At 37.7% G+C, this 22838-nt stretch overlaps 2 long non-coding RNA genes and 1 pseudogene across 4 annotated transcripts in view; 2 read left to right on the top strand and 1 right to left on the bottom strand.

Annotated features, from left to right (window-relative positions):
- The window catches only part of LOC306644473, a 178830-nt gene that overhangs the window by 60972 nt on the left and 95020 nt on the right, over window positions 1–22838 (top strand). The window lies entirely within an intron of this gene.
- Window positions 1–22838, top strand: part of LOC306644476 — a 117491-nt gene that overhangs the window by 616 nt on the left and 94037 nt on the right. For both annotated transcript variants that reach the window (XR_013759400.1, XR_013759401.1), the window contains exon 2: window positions 1323–1396. This is a non-coding gene — a long non-coding RNA (uncharacterized lncRNA). The remainder of the gene's footprint in view (window positions 1–1322; window positions 1397–22838) is intronic.
- The window catches only part of LOC306644496 (centromere protein I-like), a 28273-nt pseudogene continuing 16519 nt past the window's right edge, over window positions 11085–22838 (bottom strand). Inside the window, exon 2 of the transcript in view lies at window positions 11085–12626. The product of the transcript in view is annotated as a centromere protein I-like (transcript). The remainder of the gene's footprint in view (window positions 12627–22838) is intronic.

Below are 22838 nucleotides of genomic sequence, written 5' to 3'. Positions count from 1 at the left end.
AAGATTTAAATTCGAATGAATCCCTCAGTACCTGCCTGAGACCTTTCATGAAAAGTAGGTTTGCGTCCTTGGCAGGAATCACGGAAGGCACACAGGTGCTTCCTAACGGGTGGCCCCTGAAACCTTCCTGTACATGCCCAGATGGTCAGTTTTGAGGCTGTGTGCCTATGTGCAGTGGAACCGTTACTCCTCGAAATCTTCCTCTCCTCCCTTCCAAACTTCATTGAGTCCTTTTGATTTTATCTCCTGAGTATCTTTTGAATCTGCCATCTCTTCTCCTTCAGCATCCTAATGCAGGTCTTGGCTGACCTGTTGCAATTGAGTGCAATAGTGTCCCTATATCTATTCTTTACTTCTTTCCAGTCTGTTCTTTGCACAAATCTTTTAAGTAGGTCATTATGAACGATTGAAATTGAACCCTGCACAGTGGTGCATGGCTGTAATCCCAGGTACTTGGGAGCCTTAAGGCAGGAAAATCACAAGTTCCAATCCAGGCTCAGCAATTTAGTGACACCTGTCTCTTAAAAAAATAAATAAATAAATAAGTGTGGGTGTATAGCTCAGTGGTGAAGGGCTCGTGGGTTTAGTTAGCCTCAGCATCCAAACCATGTTGAAATTGAAATGGAATTGGAAGGTAGCTCATAGACATCAGTGTAAAGCATTATTTTAAGAATAAAAACAATCTCCTTACATGGTCTGTGAGGCCCTGTGTGGTGTGGGATCCTCTCTGCTTCTCCAGCCCCACTTCTTACAGCTCTTGACTTTCTGTGCTTGAGATATATTGAATTCACCATACTTACTTCTAACTTGTCCTACAGAAGTGAGCTCAAATAATACTTTTCAGGGTTGAGTCCTAGTCTTAAGTGAAGTTCAAAGTCCCTTTCTATTTGAAGAGTTTTTTGTTCAGAAATAAACTTTAAATTCTCTACGGATTGAATTTGATGCTGTCAGTTGTATGAACACTAAAAAAATCATGTTTAAAGAATTGAATTCAAAGTATTACACTATTTTGTATTAATAACACCTTAGTATTTGGTACTGAGGTTTGGTTTTGTGAGGGATACAGTAGTTCTGGCCATCTGATTTTAGATGTTACTGATTTCTGGAGACCTTTGTTCTGTTGCCTTTGATCTGTTTTCAAGATGGGGAGATGTGAGAAGGAATTGTTACCAGACAGGGATGAATAAATTAAGTAGCAGAAAGCAAAACAGAGAGAAGGGACATGCTGTGTCAGCATGGACTGTGGTTTTCCAGCAGCCTTTATTCTGTGCATGGAGACAAGGCTAACATACAGTTTGACTAACAAAGAATGTATCTCCTAGGTGGAAAGACTATCTCCCAGTTGGACAGGATGGCTGAAACTTGATTGATTGCTTTTAAAGTCCCTTTGCAAAAGGTAAGCAAAAGTTAATTCAGTATTCCTTCAGAAATCTAAATTCACCATATGGGAGACTGGGGTATTTTTTTTTCTTTTTTCAAAAAATGTGGAATTTCCATATACATATATATTTTGCCACTAGATAAAATTTATAAAATAAAATTGTTCACTACAAAGTTGTTAAAAAACCTTTTGTAGTAATGTGTACATCATAGCTATTGGTTCCTTTTTTGGGGTAGAGGTTAAAAGCCCCATTATTTGGCCTCTAGTTGGGAACCTGCAGGCTAGTTATGCTCTCAGGTTTCTCCCTGAGCCACATAGCTAGCAGGAAGTTGGGTGGTTATAGCCGGCAGAGGAACATCACATACTGCAGAGAGATGGTGTTATTAAGCTGGGACTTTCTGTGGTGGGGAGCTTCCTTGCTTGGATAGGTTATTTTGGGATGTAGCTGCTCATAAGCATGCTACAGTGCCTCTGTAGAGTGGACATTGTCTCTGCCTTCTTCACTCATCTGTCTGTGAGTTTTACACATGTGCAAGCAATGGAACACTTATTTGTGGCTGTCTCTGGGACTAGGAGTCACAACTCAGGCATCCATATGATCCACAGTATCACACAGCCAGGGCTGGGTGTGGGGAAGTAGAGCATTGATATTCAGGTAACTTGACTTCATTGCTTCTGTGCTTGGCCACTCTATTAGACCACCTTCCTTGAAATGGAAAATATTTAAAAACAAACAAAATGACCCAACACCTGACCTTGATGGCTGAAACTTTGCCAGATTTCTGGCACGCACAATGAAATTGTGATATCAAACATTCCTTTTTATTTTATTTTATTTTTTTATGGGAAGAGTAGTTTTATTTACATATAAATCACTTAAAAAAAATTTTGCAGTCATAAATGGACACTGTACCTTCATTTTATTTATTTATTTTTTATGTGGTGGGGAGTGTCGAACCCAGTGCGTCACTCATGCTAGTGAAGCACTCTACCGCTGAGCCACATATGCAGCCCTGCACTTAGATGGTAAGAATTAATCTTGTTTTAAATCATGCTGTTTGTTGTAATTGGTGAGCTTTTTGTGTTTGTCTTGATCATGGTGACCTTTACTCAGAGTACATTTTTTTAGGCCCCAGAGTTATCATAGTACTAAAAGGGACCTGACTATGTCCACTGTATAGTGATATCTTGGATCTGCATACTTTAAAAATTTCAAGGTAAATTTACTTCTTAGCTCTCAGAGCCATACCATGGAAAGCTTATTCTACCCATGGTTATTATTTTTGTAATTACAGTGATTTGGATTGAATCTGAAGGATTCCCACCTGCTGCCCAAGATGCATAGCTTTTGCAACTTGCTACTCAGTGCCAGATCTGCTTGGTGGCTTGTGTGCTTATTCCTGTGACCCTTTGTGCCATTGCTTCATACAACATTGTTTTTAGAAGCATGACCAACTGTAGCCAAACTGGAAATATGGAGAAAGTTCTTCAGTCTGTTTCCTTTGAATCTGTCTCACTCATATGGAATTCAGCTAATTAATTAGTTTCTAAAAGAATATAAAGAACAGCTTCCCTATTTTTTATGGTGTGTTGGAGACCATCTTTGCCTGCCCTGTTCCAGAGCCAGCCTACCTCTGCTGAGGTGTGTGTTCTAGATTTAATTTTCCCTGCTCTGCACCAAACAAAGCAGTATGTTCTAGTTAACTTTCAGCCAATAGTACTGTGGCTCTTTATTGAAAATTGTTTCCCAACTAATGTTTTTTTAGGTTTGGGCTGCTGTTTTTCATAGAGGCTATGAAACAGATTATTAGAACACTGGTGTTCAACCCTGTCACACTTCGTTTTCCTTTTGTACCAAATCCTCCTTAATGTGCTCTTTGTTCCCCGTAAATATTTGTAGATGAATATAATTTATTTCAAAACATACTTTTAAAGAAATCAGTATAATGCCATAACTATGAATAACACACTAAATTTATAATTAAGTGATATATATTTCAATATCTAAATTAATGAGCATTAGCACACTAGAAGATATAAAGAAAGAGGTGTTTATACTATGAATGCAAGATCTACAAATATAGATTGTGACCTAGGTCATATTTCCAAAGTAGTGAACAACTCAATGTATTTCCAAACAAAACAAAATATAGTCTTCACTTTGTTGATCGGGTGATTACTGTCCTGAGAAATTCAGTGGACATTATAATTGTCCAAAAATACTTTATTTGTGAATCAGAGTTAGGTTCCAAAGCTTAGGTAAAGAGCAGGTTTCTTTCTTTCTTTTTTTTTTTTTTTAAAAAAAAAGCTGTATTAATGTTGACTAGGATGTTCACAAGTCATTTAGTATGTGGAATATAGATAACACATATATTTATACATTGAGTGAGCTTTTACATATAGAGTAAGCTTTTTTTCTTCGTTCAGATGAGTGGAAGAGAGGTTTGTAATTTAGCTTCTAGAGTAGTAGAAACCCTCCTTGTATTTCACAGTTCGTTGGTATCTTCAGAAATGAATAAATGTATAAATGGATTTTAGCTCACATTTTCTATTTCATTCTCTCTGACAGAGTTTTGAAACCAAACTTGCTCCAGAAGTAAAGTTTTTGCTCTGGAACTTTTAAGAAAATTTGAGAACGAACAAAGAGCTTGGATTGATTATTGATTTAACCAGTACTCAGCACTAATATGAGTCAGAGGTAAATTGAACCTTTAACTGAAAGGAACATTGTATCTTATTTCTTTTTCCAACTAAGGATTGAACTTGAACTCAAGTGCACTCAACCACTGAGCCATATCCCCAGTCCTATTATGTATTGCTTTTTTAGAGGACAGGATCTCACTGAGTTGCTTAGTGCCTCCCTGTTGCTGAAGCTGACTTTGAACTTGCCATACTCCTGTCTCAGCCTCCCCAGCTGCTGGGATTACAGGTGTGCACCATTCTTCATTATGATGTTAAAATAATTCATAGTAATTCCATAATGATTTCATATTTTCATCATATGCTCATGTGAAGCCTGGCCTTCTTTCATGGGTATAATAATTTTAAAAGGAAATCCAGTGGTTTCCCTAATTATATGCTTTTAATTGCTGTCCCAAAATGAGATTGGAGACATGAACCCTTTGGTCACCATTGCTACTGTTTGTACCCAGTCATTTTTATCAAGTTCAACAAAAACTCAATAACCTATAAAAAGTAATTCTCTTTTTCCTCCAGCCCCTGGTAACCTCTAATCTACTTTTTGTCTGTATAACTTTGTCTATTCTTGGTGCCTCATAGAAATGAAATAATAATATTTGTGTCTAGCCCATTTCACTAATGATGTTTTCAAGATTCATCCATTTTGTGTCATGTGTCAGAATCTTATTCCTTTTCATGGGTAAATATTTCATTGTGTGCATGTGCCATGTTTTGTTGTTCCTTCATCAATTTATAGGCACTTGGGTGTTTCTTTGACTATAGTAAATATCGCTGCTATGAACCTTGATGTACAGATGTTTGTTTTTGTTTTTTTCAGTATTGGGAATTGAACCCAGAGGGCCTTTACCATTGAGCCTTATCCACAGCCCTTTTTAATTTTTATTTTGAGACAGGGTGTCACTGAGTTGCTTAGGGTCTTACTAAAGGTAGCCTCAAGCATGTGATACTCCTGCCTCAGCCTCATGAATCACTGAGAGTATAGGCATGTCCCACTGTCCTGGGCTGGTGTATAAATATTTGAATCCTTGCTTTCAGTTCTTCTGGATGTCTGACTAGGAGTAGAATTGCTGGGTCACATGGTGCTTCTGTGTGTGACCTTCTGAGAATCTACTGCACTTTTGCAGTGTCATCTTCGTGTTTTTAAGCTGTTATCCTAAATGTCACACAGATACAGAGAGACATAATATTTATAGGTGTTTTTTGCATACCAACTAATGCCTTCAGCTTTAATGTTTATCAACTGATGACTGTCTTCTTTCGTCTGTACCCCTACCTGTGTCACCCCATTTTTTAGTATTTCAAAGGAAATCTCAGATGTCATATAATTTTATTTCTACCTCTTGGTGTGTATATTGTAAATATATGTACTTTTACTTTTTTATATCAGTTCTTGAATGGCACACATCCCATCAGTGCTCAATCTTGCAATTAGCTCCTAAATGCCATAAAATATTGTCACGTTGCAATTAGTTGTTAAGACTCTTATGTCTTATTTAATCCACAGATTCCCTTCCATGTCTCTAACTCCTCCAGTGGTGCCTTGAAATTTTTGTATTAATCAGGTAGTATTTGTGGTGTGCAGATTTTGACAATTGCAACTGTATGTGTTGTTAATATTTTTTCTAGTACTTCACTGTCTGCAAATTGGTACTTGGATCTAGCATGGTCATGTTCAGACTTGTTCTCTCTCTCTCTCTCTCTCTCTCTCTCTCTCTCTCTCTCTCTTTTGTAGCAAGACAGATTGAGAACTGACCATGTGTTTTTTTCTTCCCCAAGGTAGCCTATAACGAGTGGTTATCTCTTTCTATGATGTTAGCAGTTCTTGATGATTGGTCCTTCAATTCTTTTGAGACTTCAAAAAATCTAAAGGTCAATAATTCTTTCTTCCTTTATTATCTATGGATTTTTCTATAAAGACAGTGTTCCCTTATCAACAGAAGACACAGTTGTGTAGGCATGATTCTTTCCTTTCATTTAAGTTTGCACAATAATGAGTTGGACTAGTAGAATTTTATTAATTTATTTTTTATATTGTTATGAACACCATGCCATTGTTTTTGTTACTGAGGTACAAGTTGAAACCCTATCTTTGGATGTTTGGAGCGCCTCAATTTGGTGCCTGAGACATTTTGAAACAACCTTAGGAATCTTTGTTCACTATTTTTGTCGTATGTATAAAAGAGTTCCAGGGTCATCTTGATCATTTTGTGCCCCAGCCTGAATCAGTCATCTTAACAAGGTCCTTAGATTCCTTTTAGTGGGAATGATACTTAGAGACTACCATCTGAGTGCTAGAGATATGCATTGCTACCAGGCTGAAAATGTGCCTATGCTTATTCTGTGAAATTATGTATGTAGTCTTTATAATGTAAAACCTTGGGTTCACGCTGATACTTTCCAATTAACTTCTGAGCTATAGGCTTTTCACTTACCTCTATTTGAGGAAAATTCCAGGTCAAGTATACTTAATTAACTGATCTCAGATGTTTTTTCCTTTGCATTCAAACCTCTTGTCAAAGTGTAGACATAGTAGTTGACACCAATAAAGAACAAAAGTAACATTTTATTATCCAGCTACTGTATTAGGTACTTCCTGCAAACTACTACTTTTGTGCACATATTGCTGGGGAATTCAGGGCCTTATGCATGCTAAACACATGTTGTACTGGTAAGTTTTATCTCCAGCCCCTACTTCCTTTAATCCTTGCAGTAAGCCTATAAATATGTTTTATTATTATCCTCAGTTTACTGATCAGAAAGATGAGGTCTAGGAAGGGTAAGTAGCATCAAAGTCATACTGTGATTCAGTGGCATAGCTGAATCACAGCTATGTGATTCAAATCTGTTTTCATGTTACAATGCTTCCCATGTCTATCCTTATTACAGAGATCTGGAAAGACAAGTGACAAGACATATCTTCTATGTGGGCCAGGCAGAACAATGCACCTCATCAGCTCTGACTGTCCTCCTTGCCTGAAGTACAGCTCTAATTTCTTCTCCACTGGATGTATATACAAAACAGGTAGATCCTTGCTGTGTGGATGAGATCCTTTCTGGCAACATGAAGAAATCTCCTGTAGTCCGTGGTCAGTTCTCAAGAAAAGGCAGATTCAGAGGCAAACAAAGGTATTCCTCAGCCTCCCCCCTCCCCCCTCTCTTTCTCTCACACACACGACCAGGCATGCACTCTCACACACAGTACAACTTAGTTCATTTTATGACAGCTTCTATACTAGGCTGGTTTACAAGTGTCTTGTCTTTTGAGTGAAGCATAGTTACAGATTGATTCATCAGTGCAACCACATTGGTTTTGCTGTGAGAACTCATAATAAATAATAGTAATTGGTATGAAAAAGAGCTAACCCAACATTATGAGTTTGTCTTTGAACTTCTGTGTGTCTTTGTGTGTATGGTGCCAGGGATGGTACCCATGCATACAAGTGCTTTACCACTGAGTTCCACCTGCTTAGCACAGATTTGAAATTCTTTAATACAACATTGAACTCTTGAACTTCCATCACTTCAGGTCAAATACTCTAAATTTCTGGTGGACTTTTTAAAATTTATTTTTATTTTAATTTTTTGATACTGGGAATTGAACCCAGGGGCACTTTACCATAGACCTACATAACCAGCCCTGTTTGTTTTTATTCATCTTTGTTTTCGTGTTTGTTTTTTTGAGATAGGTTCTCACTGAGTTGCTGAGGATCAATCCTCCTGTCGTAGCCTCCCAAGTTGCTGGGATTATAGGCTTAGACCACTGTACCTGGCTTCTCTTAGAAAAGCAACAAAACTGTTGTTTATATATCTTTTAAAACAAGAATCATAGGGTTATCAGAATATGGGACTTTCAAGAAGCATTTTAGAAAGAAGCCAGTTAATGCTACAATCTAGATATTTTCTAAAGAACAAGTCTCAAGTATAAAGACCTTCTGCTCTGAGACTTTCTTTGCTCCTGGCTCCCTATAACACCCAGAACCAAGTCCTGTGTACTCACTCCTGAAACTTGGGGGAGCAGACACTAGTTATTGACTCTGGTAGCATCATCTGGTAGGAACAATTGAGTGTGTAGGTCAACACTGGAGAGAAATGAGATCTGTGTGGCATGAGTGTGAGAAGAGTAAAGAGCCAGAGAACTCTTAGTGAGCACGGACAATCATGTGTGGTGCATAAAGAAAGGTATGGCCGTGTTAGGCCTTCTTAACAGCTGGCCCCAAACTCCTTTTCAAGTAAAAGCTGTTTATAACCATGAGGGGTACACTTGAAGTTCACAAAAACTAAGGATATTTCTTTCCAGCAGTGTAAACAAGTAAATGCAATGCAAGTATGTGAAGAGACCCATAATTTCTTTTGCTGTTGTTAAAAGATTTCTTACACAACATGGTGACTACATAGTTCACTTGCTTTTTTCTTCCTCTTATTTTAAGGAACTGTATTTTTTTATTATTTGACTTAAAACATTTTAATTGATATATAATTCTATGTATTTATGGTGTACAGGGTTCTATTTCATTACATATATATACAATGTAAAACTGTCAGGGTAATTGGCATATTACATGTCAAATATATATATATATATTTTCTTGTAGACAACATTCAAATTCCTATTTTTTTCTTTTTTAAAGACTTCACTGTCATTTATATATGCATATATATATATATATGCAAAAATAAAATATATGTATACTTTTTGTTGGAGATGGTCTTTTATTTATTTATATGCAGTGCAGAGAATTAAACCCACTGCCTCACACATGCTCTGCAAGTGCTCTATCACTGAGCCATAGTCCTGGAAGTTAAGATCCATTTTGAACTGTGCACTTCATTGTTGTCAAACACAGTGACCCTACAGTGCTATCAAACATTAGTGTGGTCCCACCAAGTGCACCTGTACATCCATAAAATATCCTCTCTTCAAACTCAATTCCCCAACTCACCTGGCCTCTGCTAATCACTATTCTGCTGTCCCTTATGAGATCAAATATTTGAGTTTCTTCTTCTTTATGAGAACAGATGGAAATATTCCCACCTTTTTGAAACCACCTTGTTACCTGGCTTCTAGCATAGCAATCTTCTCATTTTAGTACATTGCTAGAACATTTATAAGTCCTTCTCAGTCTTTTGTTATTCCTGTTCTTTACTCCATAATGTTGAAAGACCCCAGGGCTCGGGCCTTTCCATTTTCTCTTTTTCAGATGCATAAAGTAATTTCATCTAATGCCATGGTTATTCCCTGATGACTCCCAGATTAAATTTCAAGGCCTAAACTATACCCTGAAATCCAGTTGTCTATTCAGCATCTCCAACCCAACATGGACAAAATAGAAGTTGATTTCATGCTTTTCCAAACCCTTTTCCTCCAGTGTGCCTCATCTCTATCTCAGAATTTACCTAGATCAGGTAAACAAAGATGTAGGGCTCATCTTTGACTCCTCTCTTTCTTCCTCCTGATATCCAAGCCATCGGTAAATCCTAACTTCTCTACCTTCAAAATAGAGACTGAATCCAACATCTAAACACTTCTCTATCATCTGTGACACTAGCCTAAGTCTTGTCTGAAATACCGTAAGAACCAAAGTATTCTCTGCTTTGTCCTTCAATCCTCTTTTGTGTAATTCTACACTGTATCTTCATATTTCATACAGGTAAGCCAAACTATGTCATCTTTTCTCAGTCTCACTAATGACTTGATTTACATATCCATACCAGGCTAAATGGACCTTTCATAAAGTAGTCTCTGCCTTTTGTCCCTAGTTCTTCCCACTCTTTTGTCTTAATCATGCTGTAACCTCAGCAGCTTCTGCTGTTCCTTAAACATACCACATAAGTTAACACTTCAGAGCCTTTTTACTTGCCTTTGCCTCTGTGCAGAATGCTCTTTCCTAGTCAAATGGCTCATATGCATATGAGGTTCTCTGCCTATATCATCTCTTCAGACAGACCTTCCCTAACCACCTTATAAATAAGAACAACCACCTCCCCATTCTATCCCTAATGCCTGCTTTTTCTTCTTACCACTTGATATTATATATCACTTATATGGCTATTATCTTCTTCATTGGAACATAATCTCCATAAAAGAAGGTACTTTGTATGGGATACAACTATATAATCAGCACACCAAAAAATACCTGGCACATAGTAAGGAACTCAATACATATTAATTCACTCTGTGAACACATGAGTGAGATTTCTACTGTCTGATTATAGTTTTTGTTTTAGTAGGAAAAAACTGAGAATGTGCCCTTCAATGCAAAGATGAATTCAGCTTCATTCCTCTAAAATGATATGAATTTTATTGAGTAGCAGAGTCATTCAGTAACACTGGAGTAGAAATTCATATTTTGTAAAATTATTGTTTAGTTCTTGATGGACATTATTCATTTATTTATTTGCAGTGCTGAAAATTGATCCCATGCCTTACACATGCTAGGAAGCTGTCTACCACTGAGCTACAACCCCAGCCCTCCAAAATTTTTATTTTCAACATCTTAGTTTAGCTAATAGGAAATTCATGAAAAGCTTCAGAATTCCTTCTCAAGGTAAAGTTGCAGTTAGTTTACATAGACCTGAACATTTAAAAATTATGTATATACATACACATATACACACAAATAAAATAGTTTAATGAAACCGTATCAGTATGAACAGAAATGTCTTGATTACCCCCCATCCCTTCTCCTTCCTTGTTTCAACAAATTCCTACCAGTGAAGGCCCAGGAGGTTATCAGCTACTCAGGGCTCTTAGAGTCATATGTGTTGTATCCTATTAATTTGGCACTGCTGCTGTTGTTCACTTAAGAAAAAATGTCAATATCCACAGAGGTTTCACAGAGGCAGCAGAGTATGCAAAAGTATGTCTGTGGGTTAACTAGCACTATATATTACCTGCTCTCTTCTATGCAGCTCATAGTATAAAAAATGTGAAAAATCCCACCACAAAGCAGATGTGTCTCATCATGTATAATTTGGTGGAGGGCAGAGCATGATGAAGAGGTCATTATTCACCAGTAAGCTAAAAGTTTAAAAATATGAAAACAAAGTTGAACTACTTGGCCTCTCTAGCCTTGAGGAAGGAATTTAGTCTGATGTGTTCAGCTTGTATGTCAATATTCATTTAGTATTTATCATGGTGGTTCTGCTCTCTGTTAAAGGGACAGCTCTGATCATGGGACAGAAGAATGATGAATATTACTTCCCATGAAATGTTTCAAGCCTTGTAACCTCTGAGAATAGATACTTCAAATACCAGTTCCATTTCTTCCCCTGAGTAGAGCTCAGATTCATTGTCCTTTCTTCTGGGCTTTCCTGCAGCAAAAAGGAAGCAGCATAGCTTAATAGAGAAGGGTGTTAGACTAAATTTAACTTCTTTTTGTACTCCACTACTCCAGCTTTTTGTAGGATTCGGAGGTCAGTATATGTTCCTTTCTGAAAGGGTTTGTATGTCCACGGGCAATCACCTGGTTGTCAGTTAGTGGTCAATTTCTTCATAAGTCTTGCTGCTGAAATTGAAGTCTGATTTTGCCTTTTGTACCAAGACATTTTTCTTGGCAGCATCAAATTTTTACATTACCTGTGCATACTGTATCAGAGCTGGTTCACTTTACTAGTATCCAGGCTGAGAAGTGCAAAATAGAACATCCCAGGAGCAAATAATACCACTAATGGAAGGTTATAATTTACATATCTGTCACAGCCTTCTCATACAAATCCAACCTGAAGTGCAACAAGAAAGTACTTTTACTCTGCAATCACAGTGCAGTAGTGCAGAGCCATCCTTTACAGTGAATCAGTTTAGACACAGAGTTCATGGATCCACCCAAGATTGTCTCCAGAGGACTGCTTGCCAGAGGTTTCCTGCCAGTATCCACAGAAAGCCCCAGCAGCCAATTTTGCAGCACCTCTTTCAGACTCTGAAGAACACTACACTTGAAAGACGTGGTTGATGTAAAGAAGAGCTGTGCTAGATGGTCAAAAAGAATAGGCTTCACCTCTGAGAAATGACAAAATAATCCAGCTCACAAGCTGAAGGAATTGTGACCGACAACAGAGGCCATCCAGGAGAGGGATGTGGTCATACTGGAATGCTTCACAGGAGTAAAACCCCTTGTGTATGAAGCACTGTGCCCTGATGATAGTGTCCAGGAAGTTGGTAAAGTTTTATCCATGTTCAAAATTATTCCCATTATACCAAATACATTCTTCTTGTAATATTTGACTCAGCTCTTGACAGAGCCTCAGTGACATTGACTCATCTCTGTCACAGTTAACATAGTAAAGTAGCAGAGAGTTGTTCAGCACTGAGCCCATCTGAAAAGGCAACTCTAAGCAATGGATGTTTTATAAGAGTGGAGGGAAGTTTTGAAGCTGTTCCAGTGGGAGTGATCTGTGACTGAGGAATATCAGAAAGACTCATCTGTTTTTTTTTTTTTTTCCCACATTAATGTAGCTACCAGAATGTAGTACAGGTGTAACTGAGTGAGAATTCCATATTCTGTTTAGAGGACGGACATTAGCTGGACCTAACACCCTGCCAGAGGTTCTGGAACAGGTTGCTGGATTCTTAGTACAAGTACTCAAGTATACTAGGAACTGTGTCCAAAGGAAAGGAAAACAATAAATAATCTAGGTACAATCCCTTCAAAAGAAGAAACAAGCAGTGTTCAAACATGAGATGAACCCTCAGAGAGCTGAGATTTGCTTACATGAATCCCGCCCAGGTTGATGAGACCCTGCTGATCCTGTATGAGGAAAAATTCTTTCTCTGTGTTGCAATAATCATACCAGCACTTGGCTTGTTGATGAGAATGTGGGTAATTGTAAATTCATTCCTCATCTGCCAAAGGAGAAAACAACTTGTAAACGATTCCCGTGCAGTCCTGCAACCCCATTGTGGAAAGTCAAACATCTACACAAGCAAAGTTACTACCCACCACAGCATGAGTCTCTTCTGTGTTCCCTGAATCCCTCGCTTCAGTGGTTCACTCCCTTGCCTACTAATGTGTATTACTGGTTTCTCTTCATAACCAGAGATGCTGTGACCATCCCCTAACCTTCCTCTGATGCCCAGCTTGGGTAAACACCACATCCCTGTTGCATTATACTCGTGGTTCCTGAAAAGCTCCAAGTGGATTAGCGTTTCCCTTCCTTTGCTCATGTCTAAAGCAGTTTTCCTCTCACTGTTAAGTCCTTCATTAAACTCAGGCTACGTCTGTTCCACTTCATTCATGGATTCATTTGGAAGTTAGTAATGGGTTCTCTAAGTGCCTCCATTCAGTGCTCTTTCCTTCTTCAAAATTCCTAGTGCTTATATGGTACATACAGCAGCTGGGAGCTCAGACAGAATCACAATGCTCTCTATCTTTATTTCATGTCTCCCATCTCAAATGTGATTGGACACTTTTTGTGAATGTAAACTGTGTGCCTTACATTTATTTTATATTTCTAGGCCTTAGCACAGAGTAGGTGCTCCGAGCATGGTGATACAGGTAGTGGGTAGCTCTTCCTACTAAGTTTATAGAGTTTGGTGCATGTGTATTGAACTAGAATCAGTTCAATTCAAGGGAATCTGAAAAGCAACCAAATACAGAGTCAACAGATTTAAAGGGACTATACTGAACAGTCCATGGTTGCATGTGTGGAGAATTTGATGCAAAGAGAAACTGACCCTGAACATCTCTGAGAGTCATGGGAGGTCAAGGAAAAGGAAAGTCTCACTTCAGGAACGAGTTTGACATTTGTTTGTTTTTCTTTTCTCTCCTTTTCTTTTTTACCAGTTTCTCATCAAAGAGAATTCAACTTGCTTCTACTCCCTGAACAGTGCTGGCACTGGAGAAACTGAGGTCACACCCTTCTGCGCACCACCATAAGGCGCAATCCATCGATTGCAGGAACTGTAATGGAGAAGGGAAAAGTCTGAGACCATGAGGCTGAATCATTCCAAGCAGAGCTCGCAGCTGCTAGCATTGGGAGAGCAATGCTAAGTCACTGGAATCACCCCAACTTCAGACATTGAGTCAGCATCTCATTCTCATGACATCAAAAGCGTCATAAAATCTCTTCTCCAGCCTGAGGCCACAGCTCATTAGGAGATATGATGGTCAATTTTATGTGTCAGCTTGACTGCATTAAGGAATACATACATGGTAAAGAGTTATTTCTGGGTGTGCCTTTCAGAGGTTTTCTGAAGGAAACTGATGTGTGGTTCTCCAGACTGAGTAGGGAAGATCTGCCATCAATATGGGTGGGCACTATGCAATCAGCTAGGACCCCAGACAGAATCACAACAAAGGCATTCTTTTTCTGCCTTTGGAAATCAGGACTGGGTTTCTAGACTTTGGACTCTTAAGACTTGCACTAGTGGCTCCTGGAGTCTAACATACTTGGACTGAAACTGAGAATTATGCCGTGAGCTGCCCACATTCTGAAGATTTTGGATGTGAACAGAGCCGCATGGCTAGCGTTCCAGGGTGTTCATCTAGAAAAATATTTTGTGGAACTTCTCAGCCTACTTATTCATATAAGCCAATTCCCCTAAGAGCTGTGGGGCCAGGTGGTCCCTACCTAGATTTCAAAGTATGTTGCAGACAGTCTGAAGGCCTGTTCCGAGATGTGTCATAGGAGCAGAGCCACCAAGATTCCATTTGGGGCAGTACCTTGTCATTAGAGGAGTGGGGCAGTGCTTAAAGACTCAGAACCAGAGAGCCATCAGTCCATGATTTCATTCTCTACAAATCTGGGCATAAGACTCCAACTCATGAGTGCTCTAAGCAAATTGAACTCAGCAGAAAATATAGAAATGGGCTGTCTGAGGTCTTCGGAGAGTCTATCCCTTGTCCTGGTGTACCCAGGATGCAGGATATGGAATCAAAAGTGATTGTTCTCCAACATTGAGACTTAATGTTGTTTTTACATGTTTGGTTTTTTTTTAAATTTTTTAAAATTTTTATTGTAAACAAAAGGGATACATGTTGTTTCTCTGTTTGTACATGGCATAAAGGCATACCATTTGTGTAATCATAAATTTACATAGGGTAATGTTGTTTGATTCATTCTGTTATTTTTTCCCTTTCCCCCACCTCTCCCACCCCTGTTTTCCCTCTATACAGTCCTTCCTTCCTCCATTCTTGCCCCCCTCCCTAACCCTAACTCTAACCCTAACACTAACCCCTCCCTCCCCCCATTATGTGTCATCATGCACTTATTAGGGATATCATTCGTCCTTTGGCTTTTTGAGATTGGCTTATCTCACTTAGCATGATATTCTCCAATTTCATCCATTTGCCTGCAAATGCCATAATTTTATCATTCTTTATGGCAGAGTAATATTCCATTGTATATATATACCACAGTATCTTTATCCATTCATCAATTGAAGGGCATCTAGGTTGGTTCCACAGTCTGGCTATTGTGAATTGAGCAGCTATGAACATTGATGTGGCTATATCTCTGTAGTATGCTGATTTTAAGTCCTTTGGGTATAGGCCAAGGAGTGGGATAGCTGGGTCAAATGGTGGTTCCATTCCAAGTTTTCTAAGGAATCTCCACACTGCTTTCCAGAGTGGCTGCACTAATTTGCAGCCCCACCAGCAATGTATGAGTGTACCTTTCTCCCCACATCCTCGCCAACACCTGATGTTGCTTGTATTCTTGATAATTGCCATTCTAATTGGGGTGAGATGGAATCTTAGTATAGTTTTGATTTGCGTTTCTACTAGAGATGTTGAACATTTTTCCATATGTTTGTTGATTGCTTGTAGATCTTCTTCTGTGAAGTGTCTATTCATTTCCTTAGCCCATTTGTCGACTGGATTATTTGCATTCTTGGTGTAGAGTTTTTTGAGTTCTTTATAGATTCTGGAGATTAGTGCTCTATCTGAAGTATGATTGGCAAAGATATTCTCCCACTCTGTAGGCTCTTTCTTCGCATTGCTGATAGTTTCCTTTGCTAAGAGAAAGCTTCTTAGTTTGAATCTATCCCAGTTATTGATTCTTGCTTTTATTTCTTGTGCTATGGGAGTCCTGTTAAGGAAGTCTGGACCTAAGCCGACATGTTGAAGATTTGGACCTACTTTTTCTTCTATAAGATGCAGGGTCTCTGGTCTGATTCTGAGGTCCTTAATCCAATTTGAGTTGAGTTTCGTGCATGGTGAGAGATATGGGTTTAATTTCATTCTGTTGCATATGGATTTCCAATTCTCCCAGCACCATTTGTTGAAGAGGCTATCTTTTCTCCATTGCATATTTTGGCCCCTTTGTCTAGAATGAGAAAATTGTATTTATTTGGGTTTGTGTCCGTGTCCTCTATTCTGTACCATTGATCTACCTTTCCATTTTGGTACCAATACCATGCCATTTTTGCATGTTACTATTATGCATGTTACTATTGCTTTGTAATAGAGTTGAAGATCTGGTATTGCGATACCCCCTGTTTCACTCTTCCTGCTAAGGAGTGCTTTAGCTATTCTGGGTTTCTTATTCTTCCAGATGAATTTCATAATTGCTTGCTCTATTTCTGTAAGGTACGTCATTGGGATTTTAATTGGAATTGCATTGAATTTGTATAGCACTTTAGGTAGTATGGCCATTTTGACAATATTAATTCTTCCTATCCAAGAACATGGGAGATCTTTCGATCTTCTAAGGTTTTCTTTAATTTCTTTCATTATTGTACTGTAGTTCTTATTGTAGAGGTCTTTCACCTCTTTTGTGAGATTGATTCCCAAGTATTTTATTTTTTTCGAGGCTATTGTGAATGGGGTAGTTTTCCTAATTATTCTTTGCAAAGATTCATCACTTATGTATAGAAATGCATTAGATTTATGTGCATTGATCTTGTAACCTGCTACTTTACTAAATTCACTTATGAGTTCTAAAAGTTTTCTAGTGGAATTTCCTGGTTCCTCTAAGTATATAATCATATCATCAGCAAATAGGGATAGTTTGAGTTCTTGTTTTCCTATTCGTATCCCTTTAATTTCTTTGGTCTAATTGCTCTGGCTAGAGTTTCAAGGATGATATTGAATAGAAGTGGTGAAAGAGGGTATCCCTGCCTTGTTCCAGTTTTTAGGGGGAATGCTTTCAGTTTTTCACCATTTAGAATGATATTAGCCATGGGCTTAGCATAAATGGCCTTTACAATGTTAAGGAATGTTCCCACTATCCCTATTTTTTCTAGTGTTTTGTGCATGAAGGGGTGCTGTATTTTATCAAATGCTTTTTCTGCATCTATTGAAATAATCATGTGATTCTTGATTTTAAGTCTATTGATATGGTGAATGACGTTTATTGATTTCCTGATGTTGAACCAACCTTGCATGCCTGGGATGAAACCCCCTTAATCATGGTGCACTATCTTTTTAATATGTTTTCATATGCGATTTGCTAAAATTTTGTTGAGAATTTTTGCGTCAATGTTCATTAAGGATATTGGCCTGAAATTTTCTTTCCTCGATGTATCTCTGTCTGGTTTAGGTATCAGGGTGATATTGGCTTCATAGAATGAGTTTGGGAGGGTTCCCTCCTCTTCTACTTTATGGAATACTTTGAGAAGTATTGGAATGAGCTCTTCTTTAAAGATTTTGTAGAACTCGGCTGAGAACCCATCTGGTCCCGGACTTTTCTTTGTTGGTAGGCTTTTGATGACTTCTACTATTTCATTACTTGAAATTGGTCTATTTAAATTGTGTATGTCCTCCTCATTCAGTTTAGACAGTTCATATGTCTCTAGAAACCTGTTCATGTCTTCGAGGTTTTCTGTTTTGTTGGAGTATAGATTTTCAAAATAGCTTCTAATTATGTTTTGTATTTCACTCGTGTCTGTTGTGATATTTCCTTGTTCATTCTGAATTTTAGTGATTTGGGTTTTCTCTTCTCTTTGTTAGTGTGGCTAAAGGTTTATCAATTTTGTTTATTTTTTCGAATAACCAATTATTTATTTTGTCAATTTTTTGTAATGTTTCTTTTGTTTCAATTTCGTTTATTTCAGCTCTGAGTTAAACTATTTCCTGTCTTTTTTTTTTTTTTGGATCACAAAAGTTTAAATTTTATTTTAGATGAGAAAAAGGCTTTTAAAATGATCTCCATGATTAGAAGGCAATCCATGCTGTGTGCAGCAGAAGCCTTTACAATACCAAGTGACCATCTTCATAAAGGGCTGGTAGAGAGCTTGGCCAATCCAAAGCCCCGAGTTAATCCCCCACACTGCAAAAATAAACAATATAAATTAAGAATTCATGAGATCTGAATATATGGTTCTCATGGCCTTTCCAATGTCACTAGACATGACTGGAAAATGTGAAGCTGTGAAGTAAAGAGAGAGAGTAGGAGCGACAGAGATAGCAATAGAAACTAATTGAGTGAAAGTAGCTTTTTTTTTTTATTGTAAACAAATGGGATACATGTTGTTTCTCTGTTTGTACATGGCGTAATGGCATACCATTTGTGTAATCATAAATTTACATAGAGTAATGTTGTTTGATTCATTCTGTTATTTTTTCCCTTCCCCCCACCCCTCCCACCCCTCTTTACCCTCTATACAGTACTTCCTTCCTCCATACTTGCCCCCCTCCCTAACCCTAACTGTAACCCTAACACTAACCCTTCCCTCCCCCCCGATTATGTGTCATCCTCCACTTATTAGCGATATCATTTGTCCTTTGGCTTTTTGAGATTGGCTTATCTCACTTAGCATGATATTCTCCAATTTCATCCATTTGCCTGCAAATGCCATAATTTTATCATTCTTTATGGCTGAGTAATATTCCATTGTATATATATACCATAGTTTCTTTATCCACTCATCAATTGAAGGGCATCTAGGTTGGTTCCACAGTCTGGCTATTGTGAATTGAGCAGCTATGAACATTGATGTGGCTGTATCTCTGTAGTATGCTGATTTTAAGTCCTTTGGGTATAGGCCAAGGAGTGGGATAGCTGGGTCAAATGGTGGTTCCATTCCAAGTTTTCTAAGGAATCTCCACACTGCTTTCCAGAGTGGCTGCACTAATTTGCAGCCCCACCAGCAATGTATGAGTGTACCTTTCTCCCCACATCCTCATCAACACCTGTTGTTGCTCGTATTCTTGATAATCGCCATTCTAATTGGGGTGAGATGGAATCTTAGGGTGGTTTTGATTTGCATTTCTCTTATTACTAGAGATGTTGAGCATTTTTCCATATGTTTGTTGATTGCTCGTAGATCTTCTTCTGTGAAGTGTCTATTCATTTCCTTAGCCCATTTGTTGACTGGATTAATTGAATTCTTGGAGTAGAGTTTTTTGAGTTCTTTATAGATTCTGGAGATTAGTGCTCTATCTGAAGTATGATTGGCAAAGATATTCTCCCACTCTGTAGGCTCTTTCTTCGCATTGCTGATAGTTTCCTTTGCTAAGAGAAAGCTTTTTAGTTTGAATCTATCCCAGTGGTTGATTCTAGCTTTTATTTCTTGTGCTATGGGAGTCCTGTTAAGGAAGTCTGGTCCTAGACCAACAAGGTGAAGATTTGGACCTACTTTTTCTTCTATAATCTGCAGGGTCTCTGGTCTGATTCCGAGGTCCTTAATCCATTTTGAGTTTAGTTTTGTGCATGGTGAGAGATATGGGTTTAGTTTCATTCTGTTGCATATGGATTTCCAATTCTCCCAGCACCATTTGTTGAAGAGGCTCTCTTTTCTCCATTGCATATTTTTGGCACCTTTGTCTAGTATGAGAAAATTGTATTTATTTGGGTTTGTGTCCGTGTCCTCTATTCTGTACCATTGATCTACCTTTCTATTTTGGTACCAATACCATGCCGTTTTTGTTACTATTGCTTTGTAGTAGAGTTGAAGATCTGGTATTGCAATACCCCCTGTTTCACTCTTCCTGCTAAGGATTGCTTTAGCTATTCTGGGTTTCTTATTCTTCCAGATGAATTTCATAATTGCTTGCTCTATTTCTGTAAGGTTCGTGATTGGGATTTTAATTGGAATTGCATTGAATTTGTATAGCACTTTAGGTAGTATGGCCATTTTGACAATATTAATTCTTCCTATCCAAGAACATGGAAGATCTTTCCATCTTCTAAGGTGTTCTTTAATTTCTTTCTTTAGTGTTGTATAGTTCTCATTGTAGAGGTCTTTCACCTCTTTTGTGAGATTGATTCCCAAGTATTTTATTTTTTTCGAGGCTATTGTGAATGGGGTAGTTTTCCTAATTTCTCTTTCTGAAGGTTCATCACTTACGTATAAAAATGCGTTGGATTTATGGGCATTGATCTTGTAACCTGCTACTTTACTGAATTCACTTATGAGTTCTAAGAGTTTTCTGGTGGAATTTCCAGGTTCCTCTCAATATATAATCATGTCATCAGCGAACAGGGATAGTTTGAGTTCTTCTTTTCCAATTCGTATCCCTTTAATTTCTTTGGTTTGTCTAATTGCTCTGGCCAGAGTCTCAAGAACGATGTTGAATAGAAGTGGTGAAAGAGGGCATCCCTGCCTTGTTCCAGTTTTTAGGGGGAATGCTTTCAGTTTTTCACCATTTAGAATGATATTAGCCATGGGCTTAGCATAAATGGCCTTTACAATGTTAAGGAATGTTCCCACTATCCCTATTTTTTCTAGTGTTTTGAGCATGAAGGGGTGCTGTATTTTATCGAATGCTTTTTCTGCATCTATTGAAATAATCATGTGATTCTTGACTTTAAGTCTATTAATATGGTGAATTACGTTTATTGATTTCCTGATGTTGAACCAACCTTGCATCCCTGGGATGAAACCCACTTGATCATGGTGCACTATCTTTTTAATATGTTTTTGTATGCGATTTGCTAAAATTTTGTTGAGAATTTTTGTGTCGATGTTCATTAAGGATATTGGTCTGAAATTTTCTTTCCTTGATGAGTCTCTGTCTGGTTTAGGTATCAGTGTGATATTGGCTTCATAGAATGAGTTTGGGAGGGTTCCCTCCTCTTCTATTTTATGGAATACTTTGAGAAGTATTGGAATGAGCTCTTCTTTAAAGGTTTTGTAGAACTCGGCTGAGAACCCATCTGGTCCCGGACTTGTCTTTGTTGGTAGGCTTTTGATGACTTCTTCTATTTCAGTACTTGAAATTGGTCTATTTAAATTGTTTATGTCCTCCTCGTTCAGTTTAGGCAATTCATATGTCTCTAGAAACTTGTTGAAGTCTTCGAAATTTTCTATTTTGTTGGAGTATAGATTTTCAAAATAGCTTCTAATTATGTTTTGTATTTCAATCCTGTCTGTTGTGATATTTCCTTGTTCATTCCGAATTTTAGTGATTTGGGTTTTCTCTCGTCTTCTCTTTGTTAGTGTGGCTAAAGGTTTATCAATTTTTTTTATTTTTTCGAAGAAACAACTATTTATTTTGTCAATTTTTTGTATTGTTTCTTTTGTTTCAATTTCATTGATTTCAGCTCTGAGTTTAACTATTTCCTGTCTTCTACTACTTTTGGTGCTGTTCTGTTCTTCTTTTTCTAGGGCTTTGAGCTGTAGTGTTAGGTTGTTTATTTGTTGAGTTTTACTTCTTTTATTAAATGCGCTCCATGAAATAAATTTCCCTCTAAGTACTGCTTTCATAGTGTCCCAGAGATTTTGATATGATGTTTCTTTGTTCTCATTTACCTCTAAGAATTTTTTAATTTCCTTCCTAATATCTTCTGTTATCCATTCATCATATAATAGCATATTGTTTAATCTCCAGATGTTGGAATAGTTTCTGTGTTTTACTCTTTCATTTATTTCTAACTTCAATCCATTATGATCTGATAGAATACATGCTAGTGTCTCTATCTTCTTGTATTTGCTAACATTAGCTTTGTGGCATAATATATGGTGTATTTTAGAGAAGGATCCATGTGCTGCTGAGAAGAAAGTGTATTCACTCTTGGTTGGATGGTATATTCTGTAAATGTCCGTTAAGTCTAAATTATTGATTGTGTTATTGAGATCTATGGTTTCTTTGTTCAATTTTTGTCTGGAAGATCTGTCCAGTGGTGAGAGAGGCGTGTTAAAATCACCTAGTATTATTGTGTTGTGGTCTATTTGGTTTCTGAAATTGAGAAGGATTTGTTTGACGTACATAGATGAGCCACTGTTTGGGGCATAGATGTTTATGATTGTTATATCTTGCTGATTTATGCTTCCCTTAAGCAGTATGAAATGACCTTCTTTATCCCTTCTGACTAACTTTGGCTTGAAGTCCACATTATCGGAAATGAGGATGGATACTCCAGCTTTTTTGCTGAGTCCATGTGCATGGTATGTTTTTCCCCATCCTTTCACCTTTAGTCTATGGGTATCTTTTTCTATGAGGTGAGTCTCTTGCAGGCAACATATTGTTGGATCTTTCTTTTTAATCCAATCTGCCAGTCTATGTCTTTTGATTGATGAATTCAGGCCATTAACATTCAGGGTTATTATAGAGATATGATTTGGTTTCCCGGTCATTTGGTTCATTTTTTAAATTTTATTTATTTATTTGTTTGACACAACTTGTTTCCTCCTTTATTTGACAATTCCTTTAGGATAATTCCTCCCTTTGCTGATTTGCTTCTTTGTTTTTCATCTCTTCCTCATGGAATATTTTGTTGAGAATGTTCTGTAATGCTGGCTTTCTTTTTGTAAATTCTTTTAGCTTTTGTTTATTATGGAAGGATTTTATTTCATCGTCAAATTTGAAGGTAAGTTTTGCTGGGTATAAGATTCTTGGTTGGCATCCATTTTCTTTCAGGGCTTGAAAAATGTTGTTCC

This window comes from Sciurus vulgaris (assembly GCF_902686455.1).
Source record: "Sciurus vulgaris genome assembly, chromosome: 14".
In the NCBI taxonomy this organism is placed as follows: domain Eukaryota; kingdom Metazoa; phylum Chordata; class Mammalia; order Rodentia; family Sciuridae; genus Sciurus; species Sciurus vulgaris.
Note: the sequence above shows the minus strand (reverse complement) of the source record. Positions and strands in the feature narration are given on the sequence as shown.